At 38.7% G+C, this 27,488-nt stretch overlaps 1 long non-coding RNA gene across 1 annotated transcript in view; it reads left to right on the top strand.

Annotated features, from left to right (window-relative positions):
* Positions 1 to 27,488, top strand: part of LOC125175360 (uncharacterized) — a 177,684-nt gene that overhangs the window by 146,051 nt on the left and 4,145 nt on the right. The window contains exon 2 of the long non-coding RNA XR_007155762.1: positions 13,200 to 13,267. This is a non-coding gene — a long non-coding RNA (uncharacterized LOC125175360). The remainder of the gene's footprint in view (positions 1 to 13,199; positions 13,268 to 27,488) is intronic.

Here is a 27,488-nt window from a genome sequence, read left to right as displayed (position 1 = left end):
CTCTCTCTCTCACTCACTCAAAAAATAAACTTAAAAAAATTTTTTTTTAAAGGAAGAAGTTAATTGTACCATTGAAAATTTACCTTTTGCCAATTCTGAGGAAATAAATATGAACAATTTTATTATGAATTCGTCTTAAAAATAGAGCTTAGAATACATTACCAGCACCATTTATTAAAATTCCTGATACCAGTACCATTTTTCCAATGATTTTAAGCCTCCAAGATGTGAATCCTGGTAGATACAATTTGAGGTAAATCAATCTACAACTTCTGTCAAAAGGAGAGGAGGCTGATGAAAACATACCTGAGGCCTTGAGGCTTCTCTGGAGCTAATTTTCCAAATATCTTGAGTCCGCAAGCACTTTTGTGAGATGCAGGGAGAAGAGCAGGAGAAACACAGGAAGACTTTATTGCACTAAATCTGCATTTTGGGAAATTATTTTTTCAGTGGTCTAGAAACCTGCAGAATTGTATTACTCAATGTGGTTAGCAGTTTATGTTAATGGAACCCTAGCTGTGGGTGTGGTTACCCTGGAAGACTCTCATAGAATGCCCCCAGGCTGTGTTCCTGAGCAAGGTGGGAATGACAATATGAATTTATAAAAAAAAAAAAAAAATGGCTGGAAAATCAACTTGGTGTAGACCTATCTACTAAGGATCACTAATCACCTTCATTTACAAAGGATAGCGTCTCTTCACGCCCCTGGAACCACCATTTTCTTTAATGTCCACATAGAAAGATTCAGCCCTCCAACCCGCCTAACCTTGGAAAGTCATGATTTCCCCCAGAAGGGCAATGTGGGATGGTACTTATCTTCTACCGTGGTCGATGGTCTGTCAGCTTTTTCTCTGAACTCACCTCCCAACCAAAGTCCCAGATTACCACTGGTGTATTAATTGTTACATTTTTGTGGCCCAAGTAGGGAGAGACACCTCTTTCCTTTATTCTTCAAGGCATGAGACAATCACGAAGGTCCTGTGTATCATGCTTTTACTCAAGAATTAGAAATAATGGATTGAAATTATAGTGAAGAAATCATTTAAGATCAACTGTTCATTTCAACATTCTTTAAATCCTTCTTCCAGCCCCACCACAGAGGTATGTTGCAGGAGGAGTTCTTTAGAAAGCAGAATCTTAGACAAAATTCAGTGTGCAGGATGGGAGTCCTCTTGGAAGGGCTGTGGAAGGAGAGGTAGAGAAGCGGTATTAGGCAGACAGGTTCAGCTGTGATGCATCTCAGTGAAGGCTTCAGAAGACTCCGTGGAGAACTCTGAACCTGGAATGGCCCTTCTAAGTTACCTCAAGTTGGGGAAAAATGGACAGTCCTTTATACCACTGTTTCATTGGAGCTGAGTTGCTTCAGAAGGATACCACTGGGTGAGGTAATGCTCTTCAGTCTAACCTGTTTTCAAAGACAGCTGACAGCTGAGTGCTTTCTGTCAGTAGTCCTCCTACCAGCTAGAATAAGTGTTTTCTAAAAGGGGATCTGAAGGGGCATTACAGTGTCGACTGCAGGAGGCTTTGACTGGCTATCTCTCTCCATGCACATGGCTACACCCATGTGGCCAGATCCCACTTTCTGTGTACTTAGCCCCCTTTTCCATCATCCTCTCTTTTCTGAGTCCTCTCTAGGCTAAGTACTGTGTCTTACCTTTTATAATGAAAGTTTCTATGAACGTTGCTCTCCTTAACAGAATAACTTCCCTTTGGGACCACAGAGAACAACCAGAAGCTTTGAAATCACAGATTTTCCTTAATGAATCTATATGTTCCATATTAAATTCTTAGGTGGGGTGACCAAGATCAAATTCACTGCTTCTTTCATTTATCTGTACTGAATTTTAAGTGCAAATGATAGTTTGGGGCTGGTAAAGTTATTCTTCCCCTTTCCAGAGCAAATGTGAATAACTTTTGTGTATGTGTATTTCTTTAAAAAAAAAAAAAGATTAAATTTATTTTCAAGATTTAATGATATACAAAATGCATATAGTATTGTATCTTTTTTTTTTAATTTTTTAAAAATGTTTTATTTATTTTTGAGACAGAAAGAGACAGAGCATGAGCAGGGGAGGGGCAGAGAGAAAGGGAGACACAGAATCTAAAGCAGGCTCCAGGCTCTGAGCTGTCAGCACAGAGCCCGACGTGGGGCTCGAACTCACGGACTGTGAGATCATGACCTGAGCCGAAGTCGGACACTTAACCTACTGAGCCACCCAGGCGCCCCTAGTATTATATCTTTAATACACTCCCTCCATTAATATTAAACAGTATTTAAACAGCTTATCTTTTTGCCTTGTCTGTATCTATGAGACACACTCCTGAATACAGGTAAGATTTACACTGCTCCTTCCTAAATAAAAATTAAAGTTTGCACCTAGAAAACAAACAAAAAGAAAAAAAATCAAAGCATAAAACTTCAGTGAAATGAAAGCTTTTCTTGTTGAGTATTCAACAATAATATCTGGGGCCGTTAAATTACATTTTATTGGCCTAAATTATATTACAATCCATTGACATCACATAATGATAATCCAATTCCATTTCTTAAATAAATACCACAAACAATACTCATGTTCAGATGTCCCTACACAATTTTAAATAAATTCAAGAATTTGTTTACATTCTGCTGATTTGATATATCGGTCAATAAAATCTTTGGACAAGTATGTAACTTCCAGGATGTCGCTGTAGATACAGATAGGAAAAAAACACCTTATAAAGTAATTTATCTTGAACAGTGAGTTAAGCTTCTCCTGATATATTTAGGTTATATCAGTCTACTATGCCTTTCTTCTACTTAGCAATGACTTGATAAAACGACGTTAAAAAACAAACACACTCTAACAACATTTTTGCACAATTTGGCTCCATGTAATAAAAAAACTGGCTCCATCTTTAAATATAAAGCCTAATCCTGATTCATAAAGTCTCAGTTGTGTGTGTATTTCAGTTTATTTTTTCCCTTCCCATTACACACAGATAAGAGTGAGTGAAATAAATTTGCATTCAATACTAGTAAAGCAGTATGGTTTTATATACACACATATATATTTGTTATAAGTGTGTGCATGTTCATATATATACACAAAAATAGTATCTTATTTTAAAAAAATGGTTAGAGGTCATCAATGGCTAAATAATTCTGAGAATGAAATTTCATTTAATCAAGTTTTGGATTTTTTCTACATACAGAGAGATACTCAAAACATTTGTGACTTAGTGGATTAAAGATGTAATATCTTGACTCAGGGGTGATTTTGGAGACATTGCAAACATGTATAAATATGGAACTTTATGAAGACCTTGAAAAATATAAATATAGCAACCATCTTTGAGGTTGTAGTTTGTCCCAACCACTTTGTATATAACATCTCATCAAATCTTTGTAAAAGCTCTAAAGCTATTGTTGGTGTTGTTATATTTTACATATGAAGAATTTGAAGCTCAGAAGACAAAGTGATTAACCCAAAGAGATAGAGGTTAGAGATTTTAATCCAAAACTCCTTGACCCCAAAGACCTTGGTTTTTTTACTCTTCAACCATGATGCGGCTACAGGGCCCATCTTTAAAAACTGACTAGTCCTGGGCTTTGGAATGGTCAGTTTGGCATTTTCAGCCATTATCATTTCATCTCTTAATTCAGTAAACATTTATTTGTGCCTATGGATGCTAGGAAATATGATAGAATCCAGTGTGGCTGAACCAGCTAATTTTGGGTATATGCTTAGGTAATTTTTTTTGGATGGGGGGGAGAACTTAACAGTGGAGTATTTGGTCGTGTCATTCAGTCCTTGTCATAAGCATGTTTCTGGGATGGTGTTAGATATGAGCCTATTTAGAAACATGAGATTAGTCCCGATAACACGTTAAAGTGTCTGTAATCTTTTCCTTTCTATGAAAACAAAATGAAATCATTTAAAGCTTGGGAGAAATTTTAAGTTGGCACAGAAAATTGAGGGAAAAATGTGTATTCATTAATTTCCTAATCTAATTGAAAGGACACCTGCAGGTTTTATTGATTAGGCATCTTAGCAATAACTCGGTTGCCTTAATTAGTTCTCTTATAATTGCATGGAGATTAATTTTCACTCTGAGTATCAAATCACAGAAACCAAATAAAAATATTTATTGAGTGTCTTCTGAGTGTAAGTCATCATGAAATGAGAATTGGAAAAATCTGTGAGTTCATCACATTTGTCCTCCATTTAAGAATAATGCTATTTGTCTTCTCCAATATTTCTTCCGGGACCTTATCTGATGTGATTTTGACTATCTTATCCTAAGTCACAAATTTTGCCAGAGGACTTTATTTTTCCAGATGAGCAGTTGAGCAGTCGATTCTGTCTTTACCCACTTGGAAAACCCTCTGGTTCTTACCAGGAAAACCCTCCATTCTGTTGTAAGCACTAACATTAGCACATAGCAGAGTAAGTAGCTCCATTCCCTATTCTATTAATAGCTCTCTGGTTTCCTTTTCCAGAATCTCCCCACATCACTCTCAGCCATGGTGCATAATGAGTCTAGCAATAATCTCAGGCTCCAGCAAAGGCCATGAAACCTAAGCAAAACTGGTTAAAACCTTGTTCATCTGGATTTGTTTAGGGATGGGAAGGCAACCGACTGGGTCAATGAGAACCCTTCCCCAGAATTTTCTGGTATTATCGAGGGGGAGAAACTCTCTTTCATCTTAGAAGATCTCAGTCTGCAACTGCCGGGTGCTACTCTGTGGATGAGGCCTATCTGTGAGTGAGGTCAATCCAGAGGAAGGTAGAGATAAGGAAGGAGAGAAGAAAATTAGACACTAGGTCTAGCTTTCATCATTTCAGCCTTTGACTGGAACTAGACCTACTCTTGAACTTTTCTAATACATGAGCCAATTAATTACCATTTTGAAATACTGAATCAAATCGGATTTCAGTGCTTATAACTGATAGCCACATGATAAATACACAGATCTATCTGGACAAATGCATCAGTGGGAAGGAAGAGACAGCACCACCCTTATTGTATACAATCCTTCCTCTTCTCATCTACTTCTGTCCTTGTCATTTATAGCATTTCCCTCTAACATCCTTCCTTCCCTTTAGCATCTTTACTAAGGTGCCAATGGGGAATTTAGTTTGGCAAAGTCTCTCTTGGCAATCTGCCCTATACCTGAGCTACCACTGCTTGAAGAAGTTTGGGATCTGCCCAGACTACCTGAAATGGGAGTGATGCAGGAATTGCATTTGTATGAGATCATTCTATCTTAGGACTTTCTTCTGTAGTCTTCAGAGCTGTCACATTACTTTGTTCCTGTAGTTCACTGAATCTTGACAGCTGTCAGGCAAGACTTGATACAGTGACAATACAATCAATTAAGAGGCTGGGAAGAAGATGCTGGCTTCTTCCTAGCACATGAGTTCACCTGTCTCCACCAAGCACTAATTAACTATTCTGTTTGGAGAATGCTTCACAATGTGGCAGATTACAAGGGTCTTCAGACAAGCTTTTGATGAGGAGTTTTGTCTGGCTTGTCCAATTGTGCCAGTGAATCTCTTAGAGTTCAACTTTTCTCATATTGCTTAATATCACTCAGAGCCGGTGCAGTCATGTGCTGTGGTTACAGACTCATCTGGAATGGTGACCCTTTCTTTTAGGGCTCTTGCTCTAATCTGCGGTTATGTGTTGTATGTTTCTTGATGAAGGCTTACCTACCTATCTATGCCATTAGCTACATGAAACTAACTCATCTTGGGGCGCCTGGGTGGCTCAGTTGGTTAAGCATCCGACTTTGGCTCAGGTCATGATCTCATGGTCCGTGAGTTCGAGCCCCACATTGGGCTGTGTGCTGACAGCTCAGAGCCTGGAGCCTGCTTCAGATTTTCTCTCTCTCTCTCTCTCTCTCTCTCTCTCTCTCAAAAATAAATAAACATTAAAAAAAAAAAAGAAACTAACTCATCTTTGAATCTGCAACACCTAGCACTGTGCCACACATATGAAGGTATTCTGTGAACACTCGTTTAAAGAAAGGATGAATAAACAACTAAAAGAACGAAAAGGGTATAAAATCACATTTAAGGAGATGAACTGAGAACATCCATTTGATAAAAGATGGGGAGGACAGGAAGCAGAACACATACGCAGTGAGATAAAGAAATCCCTTTCATTGAGAAAGAGTACACATTCTACCCACGGGACCCCTTGTGTCTACTCTCTTAACCCGAGTGAGCACTACCTCACACTAAACCTGCGGTAGAGGCTACAATCCCCATGCTGCTCTGAGAATAGGGAATAGGGAAATCTTTGTGAAGGCCTTGCTGGAAAGGGGGTGAGATGAGACAAAAGGAGAGAAGTTCACGGATGCATCGGTCTTGGTGCTAGAAAGTACTTGAGAAGACCACCTTGTACAGCCTCCCACCTTTTGCAGGAATTTTTGCATTTATAGATGTGTCATCCATAGGGGTTTGTTGACTTTTATGAAGTTCAAAGTCATGGTTATCTACAGGAAATGGCTTCAGTCTGTTTCAGAAACAAACCAATTTAGACTCTTTTCAGAGTACAGTTGGGCAGTTCCCTGTTAGCCGAAAGATGGAAACTCGAACTTTTTGAAACTTCTTTGAAAATGACGGATATGAGTGGAATGAATCACCATGTCTGTCCACAGGGGGAGTTTCCCACAGATGTGATGCAATACTAAGGGACGGTGTGGGGGGTGAGTGTGGAGAAAGGTGTAGAGATGTAAGAGTCACATAGGGTGGTTCCAGTTCTCTCCTGTATCAGCAACAACAACAACACCATGAAGAAGAGAAACCCTAACTTTCCTTGCCTCTGTGAAGGAAGTTAAATTGCATGTGTAACCCAGAGCGTGGCTGAGTGTGATCATTTCAACACCATAGTGATGGAAAGCTCTCTGGAGGAGATCCTGCTGGCCGTGTTGGAGTTTCACAAGATGGCTGTGAAAATGCCCAGTGCTGCCCAGACACCTTTACTCCATCACACCGTGAAAGGACACGTGTAGCAGGAGGGAGACATATGCTTCTCCACCTAACTGAATCCTAAATAGAACATTTCCCGAAGGAGGCAGAGCAGTGTGAAGACTGGATGACAGCACCACAACATTACAAATATGGGGAGGAACTGAAACCCTTTCTGATCAGGATTGTTGAAAATCCACGGAGAATCTGGGGGACCCACCCTCCCGTTTAACCCCTGGGCAAGGCAGAGCCCACAAGCAGTCTTCTGAAGGTTGCAGGGGTCAGAATGGTTCAGATGGTCTGTGGTGGGGGACACGGGCGTGAGCAGTGAGGGGGCCTGGGATCAGGTCCTCTTGCTTCTTCACCACGGAAGCTGCAGGTCACACACAGGAAGCTGCTGTTGAGTGAGCCCTAATGCCAGGTGAAGAGAAATGTAGAAGACCAACCGGTGATCCGTCCTGGAGGACGATGTGGGATGTGGCACAGCCAAGCTCCAACTAATGAGGAACAGCTTCACCAAAGTGGCCACATTTAAGTCCATTATCCACATTCAAAATGGGCTTGGGGCACAGGAGTAGGAGGCAGAGGCGGGTAAGGGTACAGGCCAGGCCTATTGATGTGGGTATGGGTGAGGCCCGAAGGGTGGAGATAATGTCTTCCTTCCCCTGCCTGGGATGCACAGGCAATTAAAAAATGGTTTTTATCTTAGACCGCTAATTCTTAAGTTTCAGTGTGCCTAAGAATTACTTAGGGGATGAACCAAATGCAGATTCCTAAATTCTATCACCAGAGAGTACAAGAAACTCTTTCCAGGAGAGACTGGAAATGCAAAGCTTGAGATTTTTTTCATTTGCATGAAAGCTGTCATTAAGGGAAGAAAAAAATATACGTTGGAGTTTTCAAAAGCGTTCTCCTTTCTATTATGACAGTTTTTGCATGCTTGTACTTTTACACATTTTTATTGGATCTTGGAGTAAGCCTGTCCCTCACATAAGCAGGGAAAAGTTGTCATTGGATGACATCATTGTCAATCATCTGGATCAAGTGCAGGAAGCTGGTGGCCTCAGCAAGGGCAGGTTGTTACTAAGTTGTGGGCTTTATTGAAAAAAAAAAAACAAACCAAAAAACAAAACACGAATAAAAAAACTTTCTGAGGGATGTAACTGTTTGAGTTCTAAAGCTTTCAAGCCACAGCTTTATAAAGAGAAACTGAATTACTTGGGGTATGGCAAGAACCAGAGTCTTTGGCCAAGAATTCCCCCAAATAGCAGGTTTGGACTAGGGAGCAGGAATCTGCATTTGTACACATCATTTATTATTTGATCCTTGTGCACACTTTCAGAAACACTCCAGAAAAATGTCATTATGCGAAATGGTTCTTCAATTTTCAGTTACCTCTTTTTTTTACTTAGTAAGTACTGTAGTAATTTTCAAACTACTCCTGAGTCTTATGAATCCACAGAGGTGTCTCTTGAACCACCTACCAGAACCCAGCAAAGAATCTAAAGAATCTAAAGGTTCTTTGTACCTTCTTGATCCCACATCAGAGCATCTGAGCTTTTATGTATATAGTCATTTATAAAGGGGTAGCACATAAGAGTTCATCTGAAAAAAGAGTGCCACTGTTAACAGGAAAACAAAACACCACTGTGAGCAGTAACAACTTGAAAGTCTCTGGACCAAATAGGTTCATTGTAAAGCTCTCTGTGTCAGGCTCCACCTGCCCTTCTGCCTTGTCTGTCCAGCTTCCTGGAACTTTCTGTGGGCCTCCCCTGCAGACCTGCTGGTGCCATAGCCAATCCTGTCTGGGACAGGAAGGTTCTCAACTGCCTCAGCACCACCCTCTGGTATGCCTTAGATTCCATGGTGCTGCCTGCAATGGTGCCTGGGCCCTGCTGTCACTAGCAGGTTGCTGTGGCCCCCACGGACAGGCTTGAGTGGGTGCCCAGTTTCCTGGGGAGAGGCAGTAAGGCTTAAGAAAGAGGAAAGGCTTTGAAGTCAGACAGACTTAAGAGTCTAGCCCTGACTCTGCCATTTCTTAATTCTTTGATCTTAAGCAAACTGTCTCATGTCTCAAGGTCTGCTTTTCAAGTGTAAGCATAAGAGCATTCACCTTTCAGGGTTGTTATGAGATTCAATTAAATATGTAAAGAGCCTAGCACAGTGCCTGGTATTAGAAGACGCTCGGTGAGCTTCCTTTGAGTTGCAGCTTAAGGCTTGTGCTGCCAGCGTGTCCGTGGTGCTTGATGTAACTTCACTAGACATTCCAGAGTTCCCAGGAGTTTCATATTTAGTTTCAGTTGGAATTTGAAGTTATTTGGAGGTAAAACATATTTAATATGATGGCATTTACTAAAGTATAAAATATTTGACAAATGTCTCATCATAAAAGATCAGGAGGAAAAAAATTCACCAAGAGCCAGGAAGGTTTGAGCAATATAATGGAGAAGTTCGGGGGAATCAGACATCAAGTAGGAGCGTCTTGTCTCTCCTGGGTTTGTAAAAACCTTCGCAGAAATTAGTATCAATTTTTACCCTAGATATAAAACATGTAGTGCCAATAATAATACATCGTTTCAGTTTGAATTCACTGTATTAACTCCTTATAAGGAATTCTGTAGTAGTATTAGACTTGCAGATTCAAATTGCAAGGCGACCTACTTAACTGCTATTATTAGCTTCTGAATTCTCTTGACTGCTTAGATGGCTAGGCGTTAGGTTAACCTTTTCACACACAGATTTCATTTAAACACCAACAACTCTGTGTCTTAGGTACTAATGCCATTCTCCTTTTGCAGAGGCGGACACCAAGGTCCACAGGTAAAGAGCTTGGCAGGGTAGCAAAGCTAGTGAGTGGCAGGGGTGACGCTCAAACCCTGGTTGTTGGACTCCAGACCCACAGTGAACATTCGTGGACCCGTAGCCGTTCAGTTCCTTTCAGTCAAGGCTTAATCAGGAAATGAAAAGCAGAGCTCTTCCTAATCCAGCAATGCCCCCCACCCCCCATCTCTTTTTTCTCCGTTCATCCATTTTCTCAATTAGCAACAATTCAACTGTCAATGATCAGGCATTTGAGAAATCAAAGAAAGGCAAAATTATCATTAATTGATTTTGCAGCGGGGGGGGGGGGGGGGGGGGAGGGGGGGACAAGTGCTTACATTTCTGAGACTGAGATCATTTCCCTCAACGTAAACATAATACCCGTCAGTACTGAATGCTTGCACCAAGTGCATGACACATATTGTTGCCTGGAACACACAGGTCATCCCGTGAGATGTCGTCACCCCCATGGAGCCGACGCATAGACATTTTGAATTACTTTAATGTGGTCACTTGGTCAGCAAGCGGTGGAGCCAGGAATCCAGCCCTGGTAAATCTGATTCTGAAGTTTGTGCTCTTAACGTCTATACCACGTTGTCTTCAGTTTTTGGAAGGAATTTTCATTTCTCATTCACTTTTATCTTCATTAGATACTAAGTATCTTGAAACCTCACTTTTTCTTTCCATTTCCTTTCACTTTCCTACAGAGTGCATTTCAAAGTGGTCTACACGGCAGGGGTTCTGAGTGACTCCTAAGAGACAAAGGGGGGAAGGGAGGCGCATTTATGACCTGAAAAAAAATGCCAGTAGCCACATTTGTTTTGTCCTGCTGATTCTTGTGGACAAACCCTCACCTATGGAGGAATCTCATAAATCTTGAAAGATGTGTGATTAGATCTTCACTGGGTGTGTAGTTTATCAGTCCACTTTTGTATCTTCCTGGTAAATGTGCATTGATTTACATGACTATCCCTGAGGGCAATGAATTACTGAGAAACACAGATGAAGTGGAGTTTCTCTGAGTGGAAGTACACCAGGCTCTGATCCATAGGATCTTGTTTACCCTTCTTTCTAAACATTCATCAGCTGAATGGCAGTGCATTTGCTTTCTGCTATACAGATGTTAATGTCTTGTCTCTGCATTCTTTGGATTTTTATTATCCTTGTAAAAAAAGACAAGGCAACAAGGCCAACTGCATAACCCAATTTCCTTCTAAGCTTTCTTTCTGAAAACTCGCCTCTTCTTGAGCTCCTATTTACAGTTATTGGTTGCAGTTCATTCAGTTATTCATTTTTTTTTTAAGTCCACAAATACCCTATAGAGTCCTGGGCACCGGGGTAGACCCGAGCTAAAAACACAGATATGGTTTTCACCTTCATAAAACTTACAGCTCCGGGTGCGTGGGTGGCTCAGTCAGTTGAGTACCAATGCTTGGTTGCAGCTCAGATCAGGATCTCATGGTTCGTGAGTTTGAGACCCGCGTGGGGCTCTGCGCTGGTGGCACAGAGCCTGCTTGAGATTCTCTCCCCCTCTGCCTCTCCCCCACTCATGCTTGTGCGCAGTCTCTCTCTCTCAAAATAAATAAATAAACTAAAAAAAAAAAAAAAAGAAAAGAAAGAAAAAGAAACATGGACATTTTATAGTGTTAAAGAATAAAATTTCAACTGAGTAAATGTAAACATCGAATTGGGTTTGTTAAGCAATTCATGAATTGGGCAGCATCCCAGCTAGCAAGCAGAGGGGAGCTCTGAAGAATTGTACAAAATGGAAGGTTTTTATAGGAAGGAGGATGGGGCAAGAGGTTATTAACAAAAGAAAAGGAAGGATTATTTCAGGCCAGGACGTCATCGTTTTTGGGGAAGGGAGTAGGCAGGGTTTTTAATTATACTGATAACATCACTCATGCTGATAAGGAAATTTCAGATTTACTGTTAAAATGTCACATTCTCGGAATAGGTTGAAACTGTAACTAAGTCTTGGCTTGCTGTTTTGGGGGCCAAATGGCTCCATTTTGGACTTTTTTTCTTTCTTAACAATTGATATTATTTTCATAGTGTTGATTAGTAAAATTTATTAAGCCTTTCCATACAATCTCTCTCATTTAACCCTCAAAACAGCTCAGGAGGTAGAGATTACTGTCAGTGTATAAATGAGGAAAATGAGGTTTTCGGGGTAAATAATTCACTCAACTGACAGAGCCAGCAAGTGGCAGGTTTGGGATTTTAACCCCGTTCTTCAGCAGAAGAGTCCATTTGTCCTTTCTTAATGCTATGGCGACATCACATTAGTTAGTGTTGCTTTGAACTGGTGCTCACATTTTTACCTGACTTTTAAAACCTTTTCATCTCATTTATCTCTATTGCGCATTCATAGACCCCTTATGCATAATTATTGACACAACACTGAGAAGTCCTAGCTAGCCCCTTTAGCCAGTTGGATTATTCTCTATTTTCCATTCCCCAAACTCCCTCACTATAGCTCGTCACAGCACCTTCCTTTGGCCCATCAAAGTCGAGGACTTCTTGGATGGCAGTTATGCTTATGATTATCTGTGGAAAAGACTGAAATGTATGCTGAAAATTGTTTATGTTTTTAATGTGGTCATATAACAAAATTCTTGGGTGAACTTAACAGTGTGATAAATATGGTGGTCTTCTTTCATTTCCGTTTGACTTGTTTTTAAAATATTAGGCTTGTGCAACAAAAGAAGCCCTTATGCCATATGAGAGCAAGTTATATATGCTTTCTTGAGCCCTATGCAACAGAGAGGCAGAAGGAGGAAATAGATTGGCAGATGAGATCTAAACATTGTAAAGGTTCTCCTGAATCCTAATTTAACATGTCCAGAAGGTCCCCTTGTAGAGACTGTGTTAACATTAAAAAGATCTTTGCTAAAATAACAGTACAAATGTGTCTGAAAACTTACTAGTGATTGTAACACACTTAGTAATATAAAAAAATGTTATACAACATACATTATATGAGGGCCCCTGTATGTTCTTACAAGGGGGTTTGGTAACACCTGGATTAGAATGAAAATACAGATTTCTGCTGCCTTAAATGCTTTTTGAAGTAACATGAGTAAGTAATAATTAAAAAAATTAATTTCTCTTGAAGTCAAACTAACATAAGCCCGATTCAGAATATCCTTTGGCTTTTTGTAGTTCATGTGGAATAAATATTCTCTAATTGGGACTTGGCTTTTGAACCCGTTGGTAATAAGCAACTGTTTCATAATACTATAAATCTGTCACTCTAAATGATCTTGATTATCGTGAAAGTACACGGCATTTATTCAAAGCATATTTATTGTGCATCTACTATAGGCTGAAGTATGAGGTTTTGATTGCACATAGTTTGGCTGCTGCCCCCACCCTCACCTTTCTATTAATTGAAAGCTATCTTGACTCTTTCTGCAGGATTAATGCTTAGAATGTCAGCAAATTCAACCCATCACCCCTCTGAATACATTCATCTTCCTACCAGGGTAAGTGCAATGTTCTTTTGGGTATTTATTTTATAACCTGTAACCTTGGTGAGCTCTCTTATTAGTTCTAATACTTTTTTTTATCTGATTCCCTTAAGTTGCCTAAGTAGGCAACAATCATATCTTCTTCAGATTAAGATATATTTGGCTCCTTTTTTCCAAAATACGTATCTCTTAAATTCCATCATAGCATTAGGTAATAATATCGGTAATGGCCAACATTCTCTGCTTATTCTGTATTTTAATAGAAATACTTTAGAATTTCACAATTAAAAGTAATATTGACTGTTTACAGTGAAAGTCCTTCATCAAGTTAGAGAATTATCCACCTGGTCCCAGGAAACTAAAGGTTTTAAGCAGTAGTGGGTGTTGAATTTTATCAAAAATGTTTTGGCATCAGCTGTGTAAGATATAACTTACGAAGGTAACACTTAATCTTTGTTCTGAACCCACTAGCTGCGAATCTTGTGTGAAGGCCATTGTGATCATTGGGATGAAAGGAAATAAGGGCCTAGCCAGGCAGTTACCTGACCACCAGCTGCTGGAGAAGAATCTGAGTAGGAAACAAGTCCATTAATTCCATAGGCACGGAGGGTTATATACTTGGTATGTGGTGCCGAAGAAAAATATAAGAATGGTATCTACTATATTGGAGATGCCAGTTTGAGCCACATGTATATGAGGAAAGTATTATAGGAGTACTGTAGTTTTGAATAAAAAGGAGGTCGGTGAGCCAAAAAAAATGAAATCAAGCTGTAACAAGTCAGAAAAAGAAAAAGGAAAGGTGGTAACAAATGTGAAATCAACTTTTCTTAAACTGACCAAAGTAAATTGGAACGACCTTGAATAGAATTCAATAAACATTAGCTGTGGTTTATGAGAAAGGTATAGGTTGGAGAAAAAGGTCAGCAGACGATTTGAACAACAGTAGTACCTCAACCATTGAGAGTTAATGCACTTGCCAAGGGCCAGAGCCACCGAAGTGAGCAGAAAGCGCAAGGATGCGTTCCTCAAGAGGGTGGAAACCTGAACATTTTTGAGGATAAGAAGCCAACAAAGAAAAATTTTGAGCAAACCAGATATAAGGAATTACTGGCGGAGAAAAATCTGCAGAGGTGGGCTAGTGGGAGGTTTGGAAATGAAGAGAGGGAATAGGACCAGGAGGACGCAGATGTAGGAGTTAATTTAGGAAGGAGGATGAGTGTGTAAAAGTACATAGGAATGTGCCCAAAATATATACATAGATATTTTCTGGAAGAGAAAAAGAAAAAAATGGCCTCAAGCTTCACAGTGACATAATAAGTGGGGTTCTCTGCTCTGAAGATGGAACTAGACATAGGACAAAAGGAAAACTGGGCAACAACTACAATGTGGAATTTTCCATAGTGTTAATGAAGGGTAAAAAGAATTTTTGAGCATTAATTAGGAGCCACTGTCTGAATCTATTAAGGGCTAAGAGGCTAGAAGATGAAGTTTACTCAGTGTGTGACTTTCTCTAGCTGTTTTCTAGGGCAGGGGTGATCTAGGGTTGAGGGCTGGTGTGAGGAATAGGAAAGAGGTCCAAAGAGGCAAAGGGATCAGGAGTCATAGTTTCTCTAACATCAAAGGGCTGACCAAAGCCTCAAGCCAGGGTAGAAATTCAACCATAATCTAGTAGATTATTATAGATGATATGTATTCAGCCTTTGTATGTACAAGTTAACAAGACAGAAATAGACATAATTACTTAAATCTTTAACTGCACAGCCCCACTGTAGACACACATCAATAAGGTTGGCCCTTGAGCTACCTAATTTCAGCAGTAGAGCTTTTATTAACCACGGTTTATGTTTGAGTTGACTATGTCATGACATTGCCATATATATATTTTTTATATATATAAATATAATATAAATGTATATATATTATATATTATTATTTATATATATTTATATATATAAATAATAAATATAGATAAATATATATAATATATATAAATAAATATATATATAAAATATATATCTTGTCCCTGCCCAGTAAAGTAAAAGGAAAATTGAGCTAGTAATCAATAAGTGTAGATTTTTACCCTTATCTTAGCCACACAGCTGTGTAATTAGGGTAGACCGTATTATTGTTTTGAATCTCAATTTCTCTATCTATTAAAGGGAGGGGATGGGGAGAGAGAGGGAGGATGGGGGAGAAAGAGGGAGGAAGGCAGGGTGAGAAGGAGGGAGACAGAAAGGGCGAGAGAGAGAGAGAGAGAGAGAGAGAGAGAGAGAGAGAGATTAAGGTAGATGTGTTTTAAAGATGTCCTCCTGGTTCCAACAGTTCATAATCATAAACCAATGAGTATTTTCTGTGGACTTAGAATACCTTTAACATTCTTTTTGAATGAGATCCTTTTCTTCCTCATTAACTCTTCATGAAAATTGTCCAGCTTGTCTCCATTTTCCTCTTTATTTATGTTCACCTCTTCCTCTCCTCCCCACCCTCCTTCAACAACATAGGCTAAGAAACATTAAGGTCATGATTTCTCTAATAAAATTATTTATGCAATCTATTTCCTTTTTTTCTTCCTTTGTTTCCTCTTCTTATTAGGGTATCTTTTGACTATTTTTAAAAGATAAAGGTATCATTTTTATTACCATTATCATGATTATGGCATTGATGCTGCCACAATGCCTTATATGAAAATTATTTTTACTTCCAATAAATCAGGTAGCAAGGTTCCTGTTAGAGAGACTAGCAGAACTCTATGGAAACCTCAAAGTTAAGCTTTTATTTCAAGAGTCAGCCAATGAATGTTGCCATTCTTTAATTAACAGGAAAGAGGTGAATTGGTTCCAAGTTTTAATTAAAAACATGTAATGCTCTTGTACCAGAATGTTTATTAAGGAACCAATGATTGCTTGTTGACTTTATTATAATACATCAGGCAAATATTTTTATTGTCAGTGTTACTTAATAAATAAATTGATGACTACAGGTATTTTCCTCAGTGTTTCTAAATGGAAAGATTCTCAAAGCATGTATGAAGACACAGACACAGAATTTAGTCCCCCTAAAAGTGATTAGCTCAAACCCAATCAAAACAAGATCAAGGACTTCAAAGTGTTTCTTTAATTTTGCTTTAATTAATTTATATCCTATGTCATATCCTCCCCCTTCTGCAAAAAAAAAAAAAAAAAAAAAAAAAAGACCACTCCACCAAACTCAAAGCAGCCTAATAAAGGTAATAAAATACAGCATGATAAAATAAATCTAAATGTTCATATGCTATACTGCAATATGTTAACAATCATTATCCAAGTGATGGGATAATCTTTAATTTTCTTACATATTGTCTATCTGTATTCCCTACATTTCTCAACAGTGAACACATATCAACAATATAAAAATAATACAAGTAATGCTAAAATAAAGGTACAGTAATTTAAAATGAAGTCAGGAGTACCTTAGTCAGTTGAGCATCTGACTCTTGATTTTGGCTCAGGTCATGACCGCAGAGTTGTAAGATCAAGCCCCATGTCGGGCTCTGTGCTGAGCATGGAGCCTGCTTAAATGCTTAAGATTCTCTCTCTCTCTCTCTCTCTCTCTCTCTCTCTCTCTCTCTCTGCTCCTTTCCCCACTCACACATACTCTCTCTAAAAATAATTTATAAAATAAAATAAAATAATAAAATCAAAAATCAAAATAAAGTCAAAAGTAAGATTAGTGCTTGGAATGCATGCTCTGACTTTAAATATGCTTGTTTGATGCCAGTCATGAATTTAACTGAGTTTTCTAGCATCCAATGCAAAAATGAAAACAGAACCAATTCTGTAATCTAAAGGGTTTCTGAGCTTAATTTTTTTTAACGTTTATTTATTTTTGAGACAGAGAGAGACAGAGCATGAACGGTGGAGGGGCAGAGAGAGAGAGGGAGACACAGAATCTGAAACAGGCTCCAGGCTCTGAGCTGTCAGCCCAGATCCCAACGCGGGGCTCAGTGGCGGGGCCCGGCGGCGGGGCCCGACGGCGGGGCTCCACGCGGGCCCCGACGTCGGGGCTCCACGCGGGGCTCGAACCCTTGGACTGCGAGATCGTGACCTGAGCTGAAGTCAGACACTTAACCGACTGAGCCACCCAGGTGCCCCAAAGGTGTCTGAGTTTAAAAGCCATCTATTTCTCAAGAGAGGAGCATATAATACTGCTGTTGATACTTAAGAAATATCTTATACCTGGATTATACTATGTAGTGTGAGAAATCGTAACTCAAACAGTATTCTAGAAACCACAGTGATGAGTTTAATGGAATGGTCCGTGTAGGTCTCAATTCAGACTAATGACATTTTACCAAAGAATAATTTGATGTAAGGCAATTGCCTAGGAGGTCAGCATGATGCCCAAAATGTATTGGGCATATCTGATAACATGTTCATTCCATACCGAGATTTTTGAGCACCTAGAGAAATGGATATACTGAATATCCTCCAGCAATTATACATAAATATTGTCTCATTCAAACTTTTATTTTTAATTTATTTTTTGAAACATTTTAATTTATTTATTGTTTACTTTATATCCAAGTTAGTTAGAATATGGTACAATAATGATTTCAGGAGTAGATTCCTTAATCCCCCTTATGCATTTAGACCATCCCCCCTCCCACAACCCCTCCAGCAACCCTCTGTTTGTTCTCTATATTTAAGAGTCTTTTATGTTTTGTCCCCCTCCCTGTTTTTATATTATTTTTGCTTCCCTTCCCTTATGTTCATCTGTTTTGTGTCTTACAGTCTTCAAATGAGTGAAGTCATATGATATTTGTCTTTCTCTGACTAATTTCACTTAGCATAATACCCTCCAAATGGCAAGATTTCATTCTTTTTGATTGCCGAGTAATACTCCATTGTATATATATACCACATCTTCTTTATCCATTCATCCATCGATGGACATTTGGGCTCTTTCCATACTTTGGCTATTGTCAATAGCTCTGCTATAAACATTGGGGTCTGTGTGCCCCTTTGAAACAGCACACCTGTATCCCTTGGATAAATACCTAGTAGTGCAATTGCGGGGTCGAAGGGTAGTTCTGTTCTTAATTTTTTGAGGAACCTCCATAGTGTTTTCCAGAGTGGCTGCACCAGTTTTCATTCCCACCAGAAGTGCAAAAGAGATCCACTTTCTCTGCATCCTCACCAACATCTGTTGTTGCCTGAGTTGTTAACGTTAGCCATTCTACAGATGTGAGTGTTATCCTATTGTCGTTTTGATTTGTATTTCCTTGATGATGAGTGATGTTGAGCATTAGTTCATGTATCAGTTGGCCATCTGGATATCTTCTTTGGAGAAGTGTCTATTCATGTCTTTTGCTCATTTCTTCACTGGATTATTTGTTTTCTGTGTGTTGAGTTTGATAAGTTCTTTACAGATTTTGGATGTTAACCCTTTATCTGATAACGTCATTTGTAAAGATCTTCTCCCATTCTGTCAGTTGCCTTTTAGTTTTGCTGATTGTTTCCTTTGCTGTGCAGAAGCTTTTTATCTTGATGAGGTCCCAATAGTTTATTTTTGCTTTTATTTCCCTTGCCTCTGGAGACGTGTTGAGTAAGAAGTTGCTGCAGCCGAGGTCAAAGAGGTTTTTGCCTGCTTTCTCCTTGAGGATTTAGATGGCTTCCTGTCTTACATTTAGTTCTTTCATCCATTTTGGGTTTATTTTTGTGTATGGTGTAAGAAAGTGGTCCAGGTTCATTTTTCTGCATGTCACTGTCCAGTTTTCCCAGTACCACCTGCTGAAGAGACTGTCTTTATTTCATTGGATATTCTTTCCTGCTTTGTCAAAGATTAGTTGGCCATTCGTTTGTAGGTCCATTTTGGGGTTCTCTGTTCTGTTCCATTGGTCTGAGTGGCTGTTTTTGTGCCATATCATATAACTTTTTAAGTTTGAAAACAGGGGTTATGATCCTTCCAGCTTTCTAATTCTTCCTCAAGATTTCTTTGGTTGACATAAGTAGGGTCTTTTGCGGTTCCATGTGAATTTTAGAATTATTTGTTCCAGTTCTGTGAAAAATGCCATTGAAATTTTGATAGGGATTGCATTGGACCTGTAGATTACTTTAGGTGATATGGACATTTTAACAGTATTAATATTCTCAATCCACAAGCACAGAATTCCTTTCCATTTATTTGTCCATATCCTTTAATTTCTTTCATAAGTGTCTTACAGTTTTCATCTCCTTGGTTAAATTTATTCCTAGGTGTTTTACTCTTTTTGATGAGGTTTTGAATGGTATTATTCTCTTGATTTTGGTTTCTGGTAGTTCATTGTTAATATATAGAAATGCAACAATTTTGGAGGTGCCTGGATGGCTCAGTTGGTTGAGCATCAGACTCTTGGCTCAGGTCATGATCCCAGGATCATGGGATGAAACTCCAAATCAGGCTCCACAATCTCTTTCTCTCCTTCTGCCCCTCTCCTCTCTCTCTCTCTCTCTCTTAAAAAAAAGAACTGCAACAATTTTGTATACTGATTTTTATATCCTGCAACCTTACTAAATTCATTTATGTGTTCTAATAGTTTGTTGTTGTTTTTTTGGTGGAGTCTTTAGCCTTTAGGGGAAATTGGTCTATAGTTCTCCTTTTTAGTGGGGTCTCTGTCTGGTATTGGAATCAAGGTAATGCTTTCCTAGAAAGAGTTTGGAAGTTTTCCTTCCATTTCTATATTTTGGAACACCTTGAAGAGAATAGGTGTTAACTCTCCCTTAAATGTTTGGTAGAATTCCCCTGGAAAGCTTTCTTGCCCTAGACTCTTATTTTTTGGGAAATTTTTGATTACTAATTCGATTTCCTTACTGGTTATGGGTCGGTTCAAATTTTCTATTTCTTCCTGTTTCAGTTTTGGTAGTGTATATGTTTCTAGGAATTTGTCCATTTCTTCCAGATTGCCCATTTTACTGGCATAATATTGGCATTTTATTGGCATAATTATGGCATAATTGCTCATAATATTCTCTTATTCTTGTTTTTATTTCTGCTGTGTTGATTGTGATCTCTCCTCTTTCATTCTTGAGTTTATTTGGATCCTTTCCTTTTTCTTTTTGATCAAACTGGCTAGTGGTTTATCAATTTTGTTAATATTTTCAAAGAACCAGCTTCTGGTTTCATTGATATGTTCAACTGTTTTTTCGGTTTCGATAGCATTAATTTCTGCTCTAATCTTTATTATTTCCTGTCTTTGGCTGGTTTGGGGTTTTATTTGCTATTCTTTTTCCAGCTCCTTAAGGCGTAAGGTTAGGCCGTATATCTGAGATCTTTCTTACTTTTTTAGGAAGGCCTGGATTGCTATATACTTTCCTCTTATGACTGCCTTTGCTGCATACCAGAGGTTTTGGGCTGTGGTGTTATCATTTTCATTGGCTTCAATATACTTTTTAATTTCCTCTTTGACTTCTTGGTTAGCCCATTCATTCTTTACTAGGATGTTCTTCAGTCTCCAAATATTTGTTACCTTTCCAAATTTTTTCTTGTGGTTAATTTTGAGTTTCATAGCATTGTGGTCTGAAAATATGCACGGTATGATCTCGATCTTTTTGTACTTACTTAGAACTGATTTGTGTCCCAGTATATGTTCTATTCTGGAGAACGTTCCATGTGCACTAGAGAAGAATGTATATTCCACTGCTTTAGGATGAAATGTTCTAAATATATCTCGTAAGTCCATCTGGTCCAGTGTGTCATTCAAAGCCATTGTTTCCTTGTTGATGTTTTGATTAGATGATCTGTCCATTGCTATGAGTGGGGTGTTGAAGTCTCCTACTATTATGGTATTACTATCAATGAGTTTCTTTATGTTTATGATGAATTTATTTACATATTTGGGTTCTGCCACATTTGGCACATAAATGTTTACAATTGTTAGGTCTTCTTGGTGGATAGACCCCTCAATTATGATGTAATGCCCTTCTGCATCTCTTGATACAGTCTTTATTTTAAAGTCTAGATTGTCTGATATAAGTATGGCTACTCTGGCTTTCTTTTGTTGACCATTAGAATGATAGAGGGTTTTCCATCCCCTTATTCTCAATCTGAAGGTGTCTTTAGGTCTAAAGTGGGTCTCTTGTAAACAGCATATAGATGGATCTTGTTTTCTTATCCATTCTGTTACCCTATGTCTTTTGATTGGAACATTGAGTCCACTGATGTTTAGAGTGAATACTGAAAGATATGAATTTATTGCCATTATGATGCTTGTAGAGTTGGAGTTTCTGGTGGTGTTCTCTGGTCCTTTCTAATCTTTGTTGCTTTTGATATATGTATGTATATATATTCATCTTTTCTCCCCTCAGAGAGTCCCCCTTAAAATTTCTTGTAGGGCTGGTTTAGTGGTCCCAAACTCCTTTAATTTTTGTTTTTCTGGGAAACTTTTTATCTCTCCTTCTATTTTGAATGACAGCCTTGCTGGATGAAGAATTCTTGGCTGCATATTTTTCTGATTCAGCACATTGAATATATCCTGCCACTCCTTTCTGGCCTGCCAAGTTTCTGTGGATATGTCTGCTGCAAACCTGATCTGTCTTCCCTTGTAGGTTAGGGACTTTTTCCTCCTTGCTGCTTTCATGATTCTCTCCTTGCCTGAGTATTTTGTGAATTTGACTATGATATGCCTTGTTGATGGTCAGTTTTTGTTGAATCTAATGGGGGTCCTCTGTGCTTCCTGGATTTTGATGTCTGTGTCTTTCCCCAGGTTAGGAAAGTTTTCTGCTATGATTTGCTCACATAACCCTTCTACCCCTATTTCTCTCTCTTCATTTTCTGGGACCCCTGTTATTCTGATGTTATTCCTTTTTAATGCATCACTAAGTTTCTCTTATTTTTATTTCAGGATCTTTTGCCTTAGTCTCCCTCTTTTTTTTCTGCTTTATTATTCCCCATAGGTTTGTCCTCTATATCGCTGATTTGCTGCTCTGCCTCATCCATCCTTGCTGTCATGGCATCTATTAGAGATTGCAGCTCAGTTACAACATTTTTTATTTCATCGTGACTAGCTTTTACTTCTTTTATCTCTGCAGAAAGGGATTCTAATCTTTTTTCAACCCCAGCTAGTATTCTTATTATCGTGATTCTAAATTCTGGTTCAGACATCTTGCTTGTATCTGTGTTGATTAATTCTCTGGTTGCCATTTCTTCCAGCTCTTTTTTGGTGAATTCCTTAGTTTCGTCATTTTGAAGGAAGAAACAGAATTAATAAAGTAAAAAAAAACCCTTAAAATTAAAAAGTTAAAAATAACATAAAGAAATCAAATTAAGGATGCTAGAGCCTAGGTGTTTTTTGGTCTGGTTGTTGAAAGAAGTTTGATAGATTAGATAAAAAAGGGAAAGATAAGAAGAGAAAAAATAGACAAAAGAAAAAAAGTGGGGAAAGGAAAACATTCGAAAATTTGAAAAAATGGATACAATAAAATAGAATAAAATGAAATGATAAAAGTAAAATAGAATTGAAAATATCTACAAAAAAGTAAAAAATACAGTAGAAAAAAATTGAAAATCTTTTTTATTATTTTTTTTTAATTTTTTTTTCAACGTTTATTTATTTTTGGGACAGAGAGAGACAGAGCATGAACGGGGGAGGGGCAGAGAGAGAGGGAGACACAGAATCGCAAACAGGCTCCAGGCTCTGAGCCATCAGCCCAGAGCCTGACGCGGGGCTTGAACTCACGGACCACGAGATCGTGACCTGGCTGAAGTCGGACGCTTAACCAACTGCACCACCCAGGCGCCCCAAAAATCTTTTTAATAAAAATGGAAAATAAAAATATTTTTTTCTCTTTTGTATTCAAGAATAAGAAAAGAAAATGGAAAAAAATGAATAAAAGGACCAGCGAACAGAATGAAGTATGATTGAAATTACATCTGGTTTCCCATAGAAGTCAAGCTATAAAGCACTTTATAGTCTGTAAACTAAGCAGGTGGAGAGACTTGTGTTTGTCAAGAGTGCAATTTGCCCAGTTGGGTGGGGTTTAGTGTAACGGCTCCGTTCTCCACTTAGAGGCACTGCTTAGCTTACTGGGGTGGATTGCTGTGGCGTGTCTAGGCATGTATGTGCATGCGTGGGAGGGGTGAAAATGGTGTCACCCAGCTACCCAGTCTCAAGTATGGGAACTCTGTGCTTTCCACAACCAGCAATCAGGCATCCCTCCTTTGTCTCTGGCTTCTTTCCACCCCTGCTTCTTGTCTGTGACCAAGCCATCAGGTGCCAGGTGGCACCTCCCTCCTGAGTTTTATCTCAAATGGGGCTGCGTTTCTCACCCCCTCACTTCTGAAGGACTGTGGTTTTGATCTGCTCAGGTCCTCTAGGGGAGAGTCTCATTGAGCAATGGCCGGGTGCCCGCCCACCCCCAGGAACGTTTACAAGACCACACTGATGCCAATTCCCACACTGATGCCAATGGGCTGGGTGGTAGCCCACCCCAGGAAAAGTTCACGTGATCTTGTAGCAGCAGTGTTTCAGGGTTTATGGAAAATCACAACACACATCTGGCACCAGGCTTCACCCTTAACATCCTTGTTCCAACACCAGCGAATATGGTTGTTCTCCAGAGTCCATTGGGACCTTTGCCTGTGTGGTGGCTGCACAGCCTCTACCAGATGTCCTCCCAGCAGGAGAACCGCCTCTCCCCATGTGGCCCGAGGACCCCTTGGACCTCACTCTCTGCTCCTGGGGATTCGCCCTTCCCACCAGAGCACCACCAGGTACCAAGCTACGGAGCCTCAGACTCTGTGTTCCCCCTATTTATAGAGTCTTAATGGAATTTAAACACTCTCCTTTATCCTTTCTCCCTTTTTTGTTCAGTCCCTGCAGCTGATTCCACTTTTTCACCTTCTCTCCAGCTGCTTTTGGGGGAGGTGCTTTTCCTGTACTCTCCCCCCATGTCTCTGTCCTCTTTCCACAAGCAAAAACAGCTCCCTGCCCTCCATGTCTTCTCTCTCCCCCAGTTCATGCTGCATACCTGCCAAGTTCTCTGGTTCAGGTTGTGAAGATTGTTGTGTTAATCCTCAAATCAGTTTTCTAGATGTGCAAGATGGTTTAGTGTTGATTTGGCTGTATTTCAGCAATGAGAGACGCAAAAAAAAACTTTCATGCTTTTCCACCATCTTGGCCCCTCCCCCCCATTCAAAATTTTAAATAAGCAATAATTAATTTGTTATTATCTCTCCTGGAAAGCCTTGAGAATGGAATAATCTGATGATATTAGTTAATACATAGACATGTTTCCTTTAATAAAGTAGTGGGAAAATGAATACCCTTTTATAAAAATTTAAGGTTTTAACAAGGACAAATGCATGGATAGATGGAGATCCCATCTCTCTCAGAGGCTGTCAGCAAAAAAATACTGTGGAAAGAACCAATGCTCTCCTTAGAAAGTGAAGTTAGATTTATTTTAACACCATTAAATGCGGGTTTAACTCTCTTTTAAATGTGTGAAGTTAAAAACTGAGTTTAAATATGTTATTTTTAAAAATCTAAACTTGATATGTTACCTTCATCCAGCTTCCCCTAATGTTAGCATCTTATATAACTTGAGTACATTTGTCAAAGCTAAAAAATTAATCTTGTTACAATACTGTTAATTAAACTACAGACTTGATTTGTATTTCACCTGTTTTTTCCACTTATGTTCTTTTTCTGTTTCAACTGTATTACATGTAGCCAAAATGCTACCTTACTGTCCTCTAATCTGTGACAGTTCCTCAGTCTTTCCTTGTTCCTTATTTATTGAGAATTTTGAAGAATAGTGGTCAGATATTTTGTAGAAGGCCCCTTGATTCTGGTTTGGTTTGATGTTTCCTTATGATTAGACTGGAATTATGGACTTGGGGGAGACATGCTGAGGAGGTGAGGGACCGTTTCATTATATCATACCATGTTGGATACATATTATTAACATGATTTATCACTGATGATGGTACCATTGATCTCTTGGTTAAGGTGGTATTTGTCATGGCTCTCTACTCTGAAGTTATTATTTTTCCTTTCATATTCTATTCTTTGGAAGTGAGTCACTAAGTTCAATGAACACTCAAGCAGGGGAGAATTATGCTCTGCCTCCTGAAGAAGGGAAGAACTATATATATATATATATATATATATATATATATATATATATCTCTTAGAATTCTTGTCTATGGAAGATTTGTCTCTTCTCCGGTATTTATTTCTTATTCAGTCATTTATTTCCCTTAGTATGGGCACATGGATATTTGTTTAATTCTTCGAGTGTTAATCCAATGCTATAGTTCTTTATTTTGTTGCTCAGATTGTTGCAGTTTTGGCCATTGGGAGCTCTGTTGGGTTGGTTCCTGTGTCCTTTTGACATATGTCCATCTTTTTTCCTTTCCTTTTTCTTTTGTTCTTTTATTTTTAAATCCCGTTCTTTCTGGCACTACAAGATACTCCAGGTTCATCTTTCTTTTCCCTGCCCCAGCCCAAGAATTAGCCACATCTCCAAGGAGCCTTGTTAACGGACTTATTTTTTATTCATGAACTCAGAAACTTAAAATAAGCCTTATTTTCACTTAAGTGTCTGAAAGCTGAGGCAAATATGCAGATGGTCCATCTTATGCATATGGATCTTCCCTTGATCATTTAACTTTTACAGTGTCAGAAATCATATCTGACATGCAATTGAAGAACTTGCCAGTTATCAGAAAGCTTATTTTTATGGTTTTAGCCAGATGAATGCCATCTACACAAGGTCTGAAAAGGTGAATATTATTCCTGTTCAGTCAGATCTTTAGTGACCAGGAATAATTTAATTAAATTCTGCTCTAAGCAATAATGCAATGGCAATTTGTGTTTTCGAATATAGTAGAGATTAGTGTACATTTCTTAGCTTGCACTTTCTAAATATATTTCCTAGTTTATATGGCCTGAAATATGTTACCAACATTGTTGAGCTCTGGACAGCTGGCCAGAGCTAAATGCAAGCTATTCTCCCCTATGAGCCATATGTTCTGGGAATCACATTGCTGATGGATTTAAACCCTTTGCTGTGATCAGGAAGAAAGTAGGTGTGTCTAAAATACTCTACACAGAATCCAGGCACGACCAGGGGCAGACACAATTTATTGCCACTTCTCTGGTCTTATGAATGCAGAAGGGACAGAAAGTAGATTGTCAATGTGGAAAAAGACTACAGTAGAGATTGCATTTTCAGGAGATTACATTTTTAAAAATGTTTCATTGTTTAATTCATTTCTTTTCAAAAAATATTATTGCAACCTTCCTAGATAAGTTCAATTTCCTTCGCTAACCCCCACATTGAAATACCTCACAGCACAATATCCTAATATTGAAAAGTTAGGAAAAAAACCTCTTTCTTAATAACCTTATAGTCTCCATGATGCAATGTTCATTTGATTTACTGCTTCAATATATTCTCTTTAATGACAAGTTGCTTTGGTAATGGTCAAAAATCAGTAGTTTTATTGTCATGTTCCTTAATTTTAATGGCCTATATATTACTAGGAGACAGAAAGAAGACATATACTACAGTAAAAAAATGTTGGGCACAGAACTAATTCATGCTTATGTTTGGACATGGAGAACCAGTCTGGCCTTATAAAATGAATTTATCAAAACCTTTGTTTCAACACTCCTGCTTTTACATTATTGAAAGAAATTTCTGATAATCTCATTTCCTGAATAGTCTGAATGGGCCACACTGGTCAAGTTTCCATTCTGCCTCATCATTCACAATATCTTTAGCTCCATGGAAACCAGCAAAACAGAGAGAAGAAGAAAGAAAGGTAGGTCCTCACAATAATGTTAATTATATAACCAGGTTTTATGCTATCACAAAATGCCTTCTTATGTGCCATCTCTTTTGATTCTCTTAATAAGTTTTACCTAGACATTGATTCAGGTAAATCACTGAAGCTCTGATTCAGAGCTCCTTGGGTGTCATTTCAAATACTGAAGTGCTATTTACTAATGGCAGGACCAGAGCTCCAAGTAAGGATGGATGGATCTCAGGGTCTTCTTTACACACCCAAGTAGCCTAAGGATTTCCAGAGAATATAGCTCTCCCTTAACCCACAATGCCTTTAGAAAGTGCATTTAGCCAGAGACACCAGAAAATAAAAGGTACACAAATACAGTGAAGGGATTAGTGGGATGGCATCAACTTCATTGGAGAACTGGAAAATACGAATGGCCTAATCATAAGGATATAAAAGATCATATTTGCCGTTACTGTTTCCA

This window comes from Prionailurus viverrinus, chromosome C2, assembly GCF_022837055.1.
Source record: "Prionailurus viverrinus isolate Anna chromosome C2, UM_Priviv_1.0, whole genome shotgun sequence".
Classification (NCBI taxonomy): domain Eukaryota; kingdom Metazoa; phylum Chordata; class Mammalia; order Carnivora; family Felidae; genus Prionailurus; species Prionailurus viverrinus.
This window is presented reverse-complemented; position numbering and strand designations above follow the sequence as displayed.